Below are 14,581 nucleotides of genomic sequence, written 5' to 3'. Positions count from 1 at the left end.
AATCTCTTAGGCAAAGATCTGAGGATCTTTCTCACCAGCTTTTCATCTGTCATTCTTTCTCCCAAGGCAGTGCAAGCATTGGCAATTTCAAGAATGTTCATGTGGAAGTCATGAATACACTCTTCCTCCTTCATCTTCAGATTTTCGAATTTTGTAGCCAATAGTTGCAATCTGGACATCTTCACTTTGGAGGTTCCTTCATGAGTGGTTTTCAGGATCTCCCATGCATCCTTGGCCACTGTGCATGTGTTGATCAGTCTGAAGATATTCTTGTCAACTCCATTGAATAGAGCATTCAAGGCTTTGGAGTTTCCAAGTGCCAATTCGTCTTCTTCTTTTGTCCAGTCTTCTTCTGGCTTCAATCCATCAGTGGGCTTTCCTTCTGTGTCCAGCATCTTGGGATGTTCCCAGCCTTTGATGACAGCTTTCCAGGTTCTGCTATCCAGTGATTTGAGGAAGGCCACCATCCTTGCTTTCCAGTATTCATAGTTGGTTCCATCCAGGATTGGTGGTCTGTTTACTGGTCCTCCTTCTTTCTCCATGTTCATCAGAATTTATCTCCCTAGATCTCACTCAGTGATTTCGAGTGCCTGCTCTGATACCAATTGAAATTCTGATACAGGGGTCAGATGTCGTACCAGATGTCACGACATCACGCTTCAGAACATGCAGCTTGTATATGACCGTATGAGCAGATTAAACAAGTAAATAACACAAGAGAATTGTTAACCCAGTTCGGTGCAACCTCACCTACATCTGGGGGCTACCAAGCCAGGGAGGAAATCCACTAAAATAGTGTTAGTTCGAAGATCTAATAGCCACTGTTTACAACCTTCTCACCTAACCACTACCCGTGCAATCTCTACCTAAGAGCCACTCTTAGATATGAGAACCCTTCTCACTCCCTCTCAACACTCTCCCGTGTTTACAATTAAATCAAATACACACCAGAGATTACTCTCTGAACAATAGAGATCAACTCCACACACTATAGAGATCAACTCTACACACTCAGGTCCAACACTTGATGTTAGAGTAACATCAAGGTGGCTCACAAAACACTCAAGTCCCAAAACTCACAAAATAACTCTTCAATCCCGGACTTGGTACAGAACTCGTGCAGCCTTCATGTTTATATAGCAGTGTGCGTTTCTGGGCTGCAACAGCTTGCGTTGGATGAGATCTATCACTTTCCTGAAAAATCTGCACTTAAAGATCTAAAAGATCAAGTTTGATCTTTTAGTTTTTATCTTTAATCTTTAATCCCTGAACGAACTATTCAAGTTTGTAATTCGAACTTTAATTATCTTTTAATTCGTTCCAAGAGATAGATCGTCTAATCTGTTGCTAACTGCACAATAATCTGTTAAAGAGATAACAGATTTATGTGTCCAGTATTTTCGGGCCGGATGTCAGGACATCGTGTCCGACATCGTGGATCCTGCACACTCTGTTAAAGATATAACAGATTTATGTGTCCAGTATTTTCGAGCCGGATGTCAGGACATCGTATCCGACATCGTGGATCCTGCAGCTTCAATTCTTCATTTGACATTTTATCTTGCCTTGTGCATTGTGCAGCCCGATCTGATTCCTTGACATAACGTTGGACATCATGTGCAGCAACTCCAGCTTTCCTTCATTGTCTAAGTGCTTATGTTTTAACAAAATCTTAGCCAATCTTTTAAACACTCAGTAGAGCTAAGCACTAACAGGCTTTGTAGGGTATCAGCTTGGGATCTCTAGTTTCTCATTCCCCTCTCAGCTGATGGATTACCAACGCTGAGTCGCCGTACACCTTGAGTAGTTTGACATTGGAGTCAATCGCTGCCTGGACGGCCAAGGCACATGCTTCATATTCGGCCATGTTGTTGGTGCAGTCGAATCCTAACCTGGCTGTGAAAGGCACGCATTGATTGTCCGGAGAGACCAATACTGCTCCAACGCCATGGCCTAGAACATTCGACGCTCCGTCAAACCATACGGTCCATTTGTCCCGATCTTCGTCCAATTTTTCCTCAAACAAGGCCATGATGTCCTCATCCGGGAATTCGGGATGCATGGGCTGATAGTCGTTAAGAGGCTGCTGAGCCAAATAATCTGCCAAGGCGCTTCCTTTTATCGCCTTTTGGGTGACGTAAACTATATCAAACTCGGATAGCAGGACTTGCCACCGGGCGATTTGTCCTGTGAGAGCTGGCTTCTCAAAGATGTACTTGACCGGGTCCATCTTGGATATCAACCAGGTAGTATGGCTCAGCATGTACTGCCTTAGGCGATGGGATGCCCATACTAGAGCACAACACGTTCTTTCGAGCAATGAGTAATTCATTTCACAGGCTGTGAACTTCTTACTCAGGTAATAGACAACACGTTCTTTCTTTCCGGATTCGTCATGTTGCCCCAACATACACCCCATTGACTCGTCCAAGATTGTCATGTACAAGATGAGAGGCCTTCCAGGTACTGGTGGCATAAGCACAGGGGGATTCATGAGGCACTTCTTGATCCTTCCGAAAGCCTCTTGGCAACCCTCATTCCAGCGGTCAGTTTGGTTTTTGCGTAAGAGTTTGAACAATGGCTCACAAATGGCGGTGAGCTGCGATATGAATCTGGCAATATAATTCAAGCATCCCAAGAAACCTCGGACTTGCCTCTCTGTACGGGGTTCCGGCATCTCAAGGATAGCCTTCACCTTTTCGGGGTCTACCTCTATCCCTTTCTGGCTTACAATGAAACCAAGCAATTTCCCTGATTTGACCCCAAAGGTACACTTGGCGGGGTTCAACCTTAATTGATATTTCTTAAGCCTTTCAAACAACCTCCGCAGGTTGACAAGGTGTTCTTCCTCGGATTTAGATTTGGCAATTATGTCGTCCACGTAGACCTCGATCTGTTGGTGCATCATATCATGGAACAAAGCTACCATGGCCCTTTGATAAGTTGCCCCGGCATTCTTGAGTCCAAAGGACATCACCTTGTAACAGAATGTTCCCCACAGGGTGATGAAGGTAGTCTTTTCCATATCCTTTGGCGCCATCTTTATCTGATTGTAACCGGAGAAACCATCCATGAAGGAAAATAGAGCGAAATTGGCCGTATTATCTACGAGGATGTCGATGTGTGGTAAAGGAAAATTGTCCTTGGGACTGGCCCGATTCAGGTCCCGATAATCCACACACATTCGTACTTTCCCATCCTTCTTAGGGACCGGTACAATGTTGGCGACCCATTCTGGGTACCGAGCGACGGCCAGAAAACCAGCGTCAAATTGCTTCTTCACTTCTTCTTTTATCTTCAAAGATGTTTCGGGCTTCATCCTTCTCAGTTTCTGCTTTACCGGGGAACACTCAGGATTTAGAGGTAATCGGTGCTGTACAATGTCAGAACTCAAACCGGGCATATCTTGGTACGACCAAGCAAAGATGTCTTGGTAGTCTCTCAGCAGGGTTATTAATTCTCCACGGATAGGTGCGGTAATACCTGTGCCTATCTTTACTTCCCTTTTTCCACTGCCAATTCCCAAGTCTACTAGTTCTGTTTCTTCTTGATGAGGCCCCATTTCTTGGTCCTCATGGGCGACTATCCTTTCTAATTCTGGGGGAAGTCTCACATCCTCGTTCCCTTCATCTTCCGTTTGATTCGTTTCTTGCTCAAAGTTGATAGGCGGGTCCCAGGTATTAGTACCTTCGGGGGACTCGTCATCGGATCTGGCGTTTCAGAAATAAAGAAGTAAACATGCAAATGAATGAGAATGGGTAGAGACGTAGTAACAGATGAAGAAAGATCCTTGTATTATAAATTCAAAAACAAAAGACACAAAGCCTTAACAAAAGAAAAACTCTAAAGCCTAGGCCCAACTATAGAGCTTTTAAAACCGTAAAGGTTTACATTATGCTCGTCGCGTAAATGCCGGGGTGTTCTTCCACTCGCCAATTTCCCATGGGTGACAGTTGGAAGTCCCCAAAGGTAAAGCATCTCAACGGCTGATCATAATACTGGGCGAGGGAGGCAATGGCCTTTGTGGAGACTTCCACCATGGCTAGGTCCCAGATTTTACCGTAAGCTTTGCGAAAAGCTTGCCGCTGGAGCTGACCCATCAACTGCCCTAACTCCTTAAGGCTGGTGACATCTAGGTCCTTAATCTTGACTTGATAGAATCTTTTTCCGATTTGATTTGTCCCCATCATTTACCTAAAAAGGGGTGAATCAAGGCTCTGATATGAATGATGCAATGCACATGCATGAAATGAAAAGAAGAAAAACAAGTGGTAATTTACATATACGAGACCGACAAAGATCCATCTTTTTAATACTACGCTCTAGGCATTGCGGCGCCCCAACGTATGCATTAAAAAGTGACACGTTACACTAAAGAGACAAGATATCACTAGATATACAGCAAAACCATAATTTATGTGCTATTCACAGAAGAATGCATGAGAACAAATGGTACAGAGCGTGCTTGCTCCATGCCCCTATTTGGGAACCTATAGGATAATATCTAGGGGTATCTAATAACTACTCCCAACGATCCATATCTCACATGGCTGTTTTCTAAAGGTATCATCACTCAAGATAATAATATTGCGGCGGTATGGAATACCAGTGACAACACATTATAAAGAGAGAAAGCTCTAGACGAGGTTTCACTATTATCAAGCAAGTCGAAGACCTAGCATGACCATAGATCCACCTCCACTCCTTAGATTTCCATGAACTTGGGTATAGGGCCCATTTTTTACTCAAACCCGTGGGTGCTTAGAATGTGGTGTAAAAATATGGAAAAGACAACATTTATTATTTTTACACTGTTCAAGAAAAACCGTGATGCAAGCTCCATTGGAGCTTGTAGGCCTAGGACCTTCTTCATCAATGGATTCCTTTGCTTCTTGGAAGATGAATGGCAGCGGAATGGAGAAAGGAAGAGAGAGAGGAGACGCCACTTCAAGGAGAAGATGAGTCTAGAAGAAGCTCACCACCATAGGAGGCCATGGATAAGAGCTTGGAGGAAGAAGGAGATGAATGAAGGGAGAGGGAGAGAAGAGCACGAAATTTTGTGCTCTAAATGAGCTTTGAAATCTGAAGTTTAATATTCAAATTATCAAAGTTTAAAAAAATACACACACATGACCTCTATTTATAGCCTAAGTGTCACACAAAATTGGAGGGAAATTCAAATTTCACTTGAATTTGAAATTGAATTTGTGGAGCCAAACTTTGGAGCCAAAATTTCACTAATTATGATTAGTGAATTTTAGTTATGGTTCAGCCCACTAATCCAAGATCAATTCCAAGATTCTCCACTAAGTGTGCTTAGGTGTCATGAGGCATGAAAAGCATGAAGGACATGCACAAAGTGTGACTATATGATGTGGCAATGGGGTGTAGTAAGCAAATGCTCACCTCCCCCTCTAAAATTTAATTGGATTGGGCTTCTACCAATTCAATTAAATTTATTTCCAGCCACACACATCAAATATCCACTTAGTGCATGTGAAATTACAAAACTACCCCTAATACAAAAACTAGTCTAGGTGCCCAAAAATACAAGGGCTGAAAAATCCTATATTTCTAGGGTACCCTACCTACAATATGGAGCCCTATATACAAGGACCAAATATAATGACATCCTAGTCTAATATGTACAAAGATAATTGGACCCAACCTTGGCCCATGGGCTCAGAAATCTACCCTAAGGTTCATGAGAACCCTAGGGCCTTCTTCAGCAGCTCTAGCCCAATCTTCTTGGAGCCTCTTGCTCATGGTTCTAGTGATTGGTCCCTTCCTAGGGAGGATTGCATCATCCCCTTCCCCTTGAAGAGGATTTGACCTCAAATCTGTTAGTTCCTCCTCCTCAATATCAGCTCCACCTGCAAAAGGAGTTAAATCAGAAATGTTAAAAGTGGTGCTGACTCCATACTCTTCTGGGAGGTCCAACCTATAGGCATTGTTATTGATCCTCTCCAAAACCTGAAAAGGTCCATCCCCTCTAGGGCTAAGCTTGGATTTCCTTTTAGTAGGGAATCTATCCTTCCTAAGATGGAGCCAAACCCAGTCACCCTCATTAAGAACTAGCTCTTTTCTTCCTCTATTGCCTTTAGTTGAATACACCTTTGTTTGGTTCTCTATTTGGTTCTTAACCCTCTCATGCATCTTCTTTACAAATTCTGACCTAGATTCCCCTTCTTTATGTATAAAAGAAGTGTCCAGTGGGAGGGGAATGAGGTCTAACGGTGTTAGGGGATTGAACCCATAGACAACCTCAAAAGGGGACTGCTTGGTGGTTCTATGAACCCCCCTGTTGTAGGCAAATTCTACATGAGGAAGATACTCATCCCAAGACTTATGGTTGCCTTTCAGAAGAGCCCTTAAAAGGGTGGATAAAGACCTATTCACTACCTCTGTTTGCCCATCAGTTTGTGGATGACAAGTGGTAGAGAAAAGAAGTTTAGTTCCTAACTTAGCCCATAAGGTTTTCCAGAAGTGGCTAAGGAACTTAGCATCTCTATCTGACACAATGGTCCTAGGCAAACCATGGAGTCTCACAACTTCCTTGAAAAAGAGTTTTGAGATGTGGGAAGCATCATCCACCTTGTGGCATGGTATAAAGTGTGCCATCTTGCTAAACCTATCCACCACCACAAAGATAGAGTCTACACCTCTTTGGGTTCTAGGAAGCCCAAGGACAAAGTCCATACTAATGTCTACCCAAGGTGCAGATGGGATGGGTAAGGGTGTGTATAGCCCATGAGGCATCACCCTAGACTTGGCTTGTAAACAAGCCACACACCTAGTGCAATGCTTATGGACATCTTTCTTCATATGGGGCCAATAAAACTTTTCTTTGAGGAAGACAAGGGTCTTGTCTATCCCAAAGTGGCCCATGAGCCCACCCTCATGGCTCTCTTTCACAAGTAATTTCCTAATGGATCCTTGGGGTATGCAAAGCTTTCCCTCTTTGAACAAATACCCTTCAGCCAAATAGAATCCATCTTGGGCCTTTTTCCCACAACTCTCATAAATGGGAGAGAAATGTTCATCTAAAGCATACAAGTCCCTAATATTATCAAATCCTAAAATTTGAGCTCCTAGGGAGCAAAACAATGTGTGTCTCCTAGAGAGGGCATCAGCTACCACATTTGTTTTTCCCTTTTTGTATTTGATAACATATGGAAATTGCTCTAGGTACTCTACCCATTTTGCATGCCTCTTGTTTAACTTGCTTTGCCCTCTAATGTACTTAAGTGATTGATGATCACTATGAATGACAAATTCCTTGGAAACAAGGTAATGTTCCCAAGTTTGGAGGGCTCTTATTAAGGCATAAAGCTCTTTATCATAGGTGGGGTAGTTGAGGGTGGCACTATGAAGTTTTTCACTAAAATAAGCAATAGGGTGCCCACCTTGTAACAATACAGCTCCAACTCCCACTCCAGAGGCATCACATTCTAGCTCAAAAGTTTTAGAAAAGTCAGGAAGAGCTAGAACAGGTGCCTTAGTAAGCTTTTCTTTGAGCAAAGCAAAGGCTTGCTCTTGTTTTTCACCCCAGGTAAATGCCACATTCTTCTTCACCAGCTCATTGAGAGGTGATGCAATTGTAGAGAAATTAGGAACGAACCTTCTATAGAAGCTTGCTAACCCATGGAAGCTCCTAATATCTCCCACACTTTTTGGGGTGGGCCATTCTTGGATGGCCTTGATTTTCTCAGGGTCCACTTGGACCCCATTTCTACCAACTACAAAACCTAAGAAAACTATATTATCTACACAAAAGGTACACTTCTCTATATTTGCATAGAGGGTGTTTTTCCTAAGGACTGAAAGAACTTGTCTGAGATGTCCTAAGTGATCATCTAGCCTCCTACTATACACTAAAATATCATCAAAATAAACAACTACAAATCTACCTATGAAATCCCTTAAGACATGATGCATAAGCCTCATAAAGGTGCTTGGTGCATTAGTGAGCCCAAAAGGCATCACTAGCCATTCATACAAACCAAACTTGGTCTTGAAAGCAGTTTTCCACTCATCACCCTTTTTCATCCTGATTTGGTGATAACCACTTTTAAGATCAATTTTTGAAAAGATATTGGCACCATGCAACTCATCAAGCAAATCATCAAGTCTAGGAATGGGGTGCCTATACTTTACAGTGATGTTGTTGATGGCCCTGCAATCTGTACACATTCTCCACGTACCATCCTTTTTGGGCACCAACAACACTGGCACAGCACATGGGCTTAGGCTCTCTTGGACCCAGCCCTTCTCCAACAATTCTTTAACCTGAGACTCTATCTCCTTAGTCTCCTGAGGGTTAGTCCTATAGGCTGGCCTATTAGGAAGGCTTGCTCCTGGGACTAAATCTATTTGGTGTTCTATTCCCCTTAAAGGAGGTAGCCCAGGGGGTATCTCTTTGGGAAATATATCACCAAATTCATGTAAGAGTTCTTGGACCTTTGGGGGTAAGGTCTCAAATGTAGGAATTGTGGCAGTGCTAAGGGATGTTTCCCTTGATAGGAGAAGGTAGAAAGATTGTTTAAGAAGGAGTGCTCTTTTAATATCACCTTTTGTTGCAAAATGATTTTCCTTCTTAACAATCTTCTTGGAGGAATCCTTTCCCTCTTTTTCCTTCCCCCTGGCCTTTGAAGACAAGGCCTTACTATCCTTCTTTTTCTTTTGTTTTTCTAATTTTTCTTCCTCATCCCTCTTATCTTTCATAGTTAGTTGATCTTTGGCCACCTGTGAAGGTGTTTGAGGATGCAACACAAATTTAGTGCCAAGATGGGTGAGGGTAATCTCATTAGTTAGGCCATTATAAATGATCTTCCTATCAAATTGCCACGGCCTTCCTAAAAGAATATGTCCTGCCTCCATGGGAACTATATCACAATGAACTTCATCCTTATATGTCCCAATGGAGAAAGGTACCTTCACTTGTTGGTTAACTATCATTTCCCCTTGCTCATTGAGCCATTGAAGTTTATAAGGTTTTGGGTGGGGAATGATAGTGAGGTTCAACTTGGAAACTAATCTTGTGCTACAACAATTGCAACAAGATCCACTATCCACAATGAGAGAACAAGTTTTATCTAAAATTTTGCATCTTGTATGAAAGATGTTCTCTCTTTGGGATTGAGATAGATCACAAGATTGACCTCCAAGGAGCCTTCTAACCATTAAGAGGTCACCTTCTTCATGGGGGTAGACTTCCTCACTAGACTCTTCACCCCTTACTTCATCTTCACTTCCACTAGAGGAAGGGCAAGAAGTAGTCTCCTCTTGACTACTATAAATGTCTTGACCCCTCATGATCATGGTTTTCTTTGTGGGGCATTGAGAGGCAATGTGACCTCTCCCAAGACATTTGAAACATTTAATGTTGCTAGTCCTTTCTTGGGAACTAGTCTTAGGGGTGTATTTCTCTATGGTCTTACCCTTATCTTCCTTGGGTTTTGAAGGTGCAGCCCCTAAAATTCCATGGGCTTGGTCCTTCCTTGGATAAGAGTGAGAGCCATAAGATTTTGAAGAAGGCTTTCTTTTAAGTTGTTGCTCCACTCTTATACAAAGTTGGACTAGCTCATCTAGGTCCCTATATGGAAGGAGTTCAACCTTGTCCCTCACTTCCATATTGAGCCCACTAAGGAACCTAGCTATGCTTGTTCTTTCCTCCTCCCTAAGTCCAGCTCTTAAAAGGAGTAGTTCCATTTGTTGTCTATATTCTTCAACACTCATACTCCCTTGTCTAAGCCTTTGGAGCTTGTCCATAAGCTCCCTTTCATAGTAGGAGGGAATGTGCCTCTTCCTAAGGGAACTCTTAAGATCATTCCAATACTCTACTGGAGGATCCCCATGAATCCTTCGTTCTTTAACAAGGGAAGTCCACCAATAGAGGGCATACCCTTGAAAGCTAAGGGTAGCCAATGGAACTTTTCTCTCTTCGCTAATATGATGGCAAGCAAAGAGTTGTTCAACCTTCATTTCCCAATCTAAGTAGGCCTCAACATTATCTTTTCCGTGGAAATATGGGAGGCTAATGTTAACCTCTTGAGGCCTTCTATCCTTTTCTCTTCTTTGGGAGTGATGTTTAGTATGTGAACTATGACGCCCTCTATAATAGTCGCTAAGTTCTTCACTTAAACTCTTGCAAGAGTCATGACTACTATAGGAGGCATGTTTTTCTCTTTTCATTTCTTTCATTATTTTTCTTCTTTCTTCCTCTCTTATTTTCTCTCTTTCATCTTGACATATTTCTTCCACTTTTTTTTTACCTTTTTCTTTTCTCTCTTGTTTTTCTTTCCACAACTTAAGGGATCTCAACTCATCTAATATCTTATACAAGGGGTCCTTAGGAGTAGAACCCTCACCATTAACACTAGATGAAGAATGAAGACTCATGTTGGTTCCTAAGTTATGGTTCTTTCTTGTTGGGGGTTTGAAAACAAAAGGTAAAAGAAACTATGGTTGAAACTAGCCAAAATAAACACTAAAAGAGGTGTGAAAGATAAGGTAAAAACTAATTGGTAAAAGGCAAGCTATCTAGGTGGTTTGACAATGGAGGGTAAAAGAAATAAGCTATGAAAGTAAGCAAGAAATTAAAGTGCAAGAAATCCAAACTAGGCGGATCCTAAGAGTGTTTGGATGACCACATTTAAGGTTCCCAACAAAACACTCACTATCCTAAGGGAAAATTGCCTAAAATTATTACACACAAATGGAAGTAGGGTGACCTATTGGAGGCTCCCAACTTACTTCCAATGAAAGGCCTTTTTGTTACAAAATTTGAAAGCAAAACAAATTGCCAATTACAAAATTACAAAAAAAAAGTCCTCAATTGTGGTGGCTATTCTCTCTTTAGTATTTCACTCAATTTGTAGTGCTTCTTATTCCAATAGCTCTTAAGATGGTTGGTCCCTTTCTTCTTGACTCAAATTCTTCAAGATATGGCACCAATCCTCCTTTCCAATTCCCTATATGGCAACTCACAAGCAAGGAAACAAAGAGACAAGCAATAACCAAAGACCAAAAAAAATGAAATGAAAGCTAAACCAATAGAGTTTTAACAAGACAAATTTCCAAAGATTATTCAACAATTAAAGCAATGAAAAGCACAAAAAAGCAAGCTAGGACTCAAAGAGAAACCTAGAATGGCTCTAGAGTAGAGTAGAAAAACTCTAAAAAAAAAAAGACTCAAGAAACCTCTAGTTTTGGCACTTGTTTTCACAATAATTTTCAATTGAAATTTCAGAACTAGGATTGGTATAAAATAGGCACCAATTATAGAACAAATTTTGAGCCAAAACAACAAGCACACTTTCCTTTCACTTTTCCTTTTTTTTCCTGGACACTGATTTTTCTGCCAACTTGTGTGATTTTTATTATTTTTTCCTTTAATCCAAATCGCTTGGTTCTTTTTCTATAATTTTTTTCCAGATGTCTAGAAAATTGAGTAAAACTTTCAGCTCAAAAATCGTTGTGACCAATTCCCAGTAATTTATACAATTTTGTATGTTCAAGCTGCCAGCACCAGCGATTTCAACCTAGAAATCAAGAGTAGTGTTTATGTTGCTTAAGGCTTGGATAGTTACAATTTGTGTTTGCTTATGCTCAATTATCTTGAATAACACAATTCAAGAGAGCTTAAGACTTATTTGATTCACAAATCCAGCCACAACTCAGCACCACAACTCAACTTCATCATAGGCATCATGTAGGAATCTTAGAAAACAAAAAAGAGTTCAAGAACAAGACTACTTCTAGGAATTGATTTAGAACATGTTATGAACTAAATAACATGCATGAATTAGACTCAAAATTCAAAAGATAGGCTAAGAATGACAAGAATACATGAACAAATGTATCTAGAATTCAATCAACAAAATAAAATTCAACACAAACTTAGAACATAATGTGACAATTACTATGACTAAACATGACTCTAAGACAACATGGATTAAGTGATTTACACTTAGATTTTTGTGTTTTTTTTTTAATCAATATTTTGGAAGAAAATTTAGATCTAAGGTTCAGCACAAGAATATTATGAATGAAAAATGATAGAACCTAAAATCAACACAAAAACAAGATTCAAGAGTAGATCTACAAAATTTGAACCATAGAAATGCAAGAACAAGTGTAGATCTAAGATTTAATCGGTTTATTTTTTTTGAATCTACTCTAAACAGCACCAAACCACAAGACAATGGAGGATATACATGGAGAATAAGATGAAGAACAAGGAATTAAAGAGAATTCACCGAACAAAAAGATAGAGGAAGCAAAAGAACATCACCTAGATGAAGATGCTCTTGATACCACATGATGCAAGCTCCATTGGAGCTTGTAGGCCTAGGACCTTCTTCATCAATGGATTCCTTTGATTCTTGGAAGATGAATGGCAGCGGAATGGAGAAAGGAAGAGAGAGAGGAGACGCCACTTCAAGGAGAAGATGAGTCTAGAAGAAGCTCACCACCATAGGAGGCCATGGATAAGAGCTTGGAGGAAGGAGATGAATGAAGGGAGAGGGAGAGAAGAGCACGAAATTTTGTGCTCTAAATGAGCTTTGAAATCTGAAGTTTAATATTCAAATTATCAAAGTTTAAAAAAATACACACACATGACCTCTATTTATAGCCTAAGTGTCACACAAAATTGGAGGGAAATTCAAATTTCACTTGAATTTGAAATTGAATTTGTGGAGCCAAACTTTGGAGCCAAAATTTCACTAATTATGATTAGTGAATTTTAGTTATGGTTCAGCCCACTAATCCAAGATCAATTCCAAGATTCTCCACTAAGTGTGCTTAGGTGTCATGAGGCATGAAAAGCATGAAGGACATGCACAAAGTGTGACTATATGATGTGGCAATGGGGTGTAGTAAGCAAATGCTCACCTCCCCCTCTAAAATTTAATTGGATTGGGCTTCTACCAATTCAATTAAATTTATTTCCAGCCACACACATCAAATATCCACTTAGTGCATGTGAAATTACAAAACTACCCCTAATACAAAAACTAGTCTAGGTGCCCAAAAATACAAGGGCTGAAAAATCCTATATTTCTAGGGTACCCTACCTACAATATGGAGCCCTATATACAAGGACCAAATATAATGACATCCTAGTCTAATATGTACAAAGATAATTGGACCCAACCTTGGCCCATGGGCTCAGAAATCTACCCTAAGGTTCATGAGAACCCTAGGGCCTTCTTCAGCAGCTCTAGCCCAATCTTCTTGGAGCCTCTTGCTCATGGTTCTAGTGATTGGTCCCTTCCTAGGGAGGATTGCATCAAACCGCACACACAAAGTCTCATAATTCCACACTTTCCTAAAAATAGGCCTAACTCACAAAAACAATCCCTAGTGGAGTCGCCAACTGTCGCAACCTACCCTTTTGCGGGTGAGCGAGGCGAGGCTCACGGGTGCGTCTTCCATAGGAGGAAAAATGCATGGAGTCGCCACCAACGTTTATTGAAAGGAAAACGTTAGAAAAACCAAAGGAAACTAGTCATGAAGAATATTCCAGATTCAGGAGTTATCTTTACGTTTGAGGAAGGTATTAGCACCTCTCACGTTTGTCCCAAAGGACAACAACCTTAGATTAGAGTTGTGTGAAATTATGTATCTAAACTTTTATTTCTTTTTATTTTTAAGGTCGACAAAAGCGGGGCTCTTGCTCCTACGTAGCCTCCATCGAAGAGGAAATCAGACCTAGTAGTTCTTTCAAAAGGCAGTAAAGTGATGTGTTGATTTTATGCTTTTGAACGATCCATGTTAACCGATAAAAGCGAAGAGGACCATTTAAGGCGTTGGACCTTAAAACGGTTTTCAATGATTTTTTGCGGACAAAGCTTGATTTGTGAGTTGATTTTAGCCTTAATTTCACTTTGGTTATTAGTCAATTCATTCAAGGAAACTTCCAAAGAAAAACGTCCGATTGATTTTTTTGATTATTTTATTCAAAGATATTTTGATTATTTTATTATTATTTTTCTTTATATTTTTATTATTTTATTATTATTTTTCTTTTTTTGGTTTAACCGAGGTTATAGCGTAAACAATCGGTTAGACTTTGTTTTAATAGTGATTAAACGAGCTTACAACACAAATGATCGGTTGAAATTCATTTTATCATTTCTTAGGCGAGGTAATGGCTTAAACGATCGGTTAAAACTCGTTGAAAACAGAAGAAAATAAAACCGAAAGTGAACGAAATAAAGATGAAAGCCAAAAAACAAGAAATGAATTAAAAGTCTCAGATTTGGAAACTTACCCGTTGAAGAACGAAGAACGGATGAAGAACAGTTGAAGAACGGAGGAAAACCTTCACGGATTAGCTTACAGAAACATCTCGGAAGCATTACGGAAGCACCTCGGCTTGGATTTTCTTCACGGAAACAATTTTTTTCTCCCAAAACAGCTGAAATGCATAGCTAGGGGGATCATGGACCCTTAGAGCAGCCCCCTTTTGCCTTTTTATAAGAAAAAGGGGGAGGAGGTTGCCGCCCAGCTCGCCCAGGCGAGCTGGGTTGCTTCCTCCAGAAGTTGTCCAGCTTCGAAAAATAGTCTGGAAGGC

Source organism: Glycine soja, chromosome 13 (assembly GCF_004193775.1).
Source record: "Glycine soja cultivar W05 chromosome 13, ASM419377v2, whole genome shotgun sequence".
Lineage (NCBI taxonomy): Eukaryota > Viridiplantae > Streptophyta > Magnoliopsida > Fabales > Fabaceae > Glycine > Glycine soja.
Note: the sequence above shows the minus strand (reverse complement) of the source record.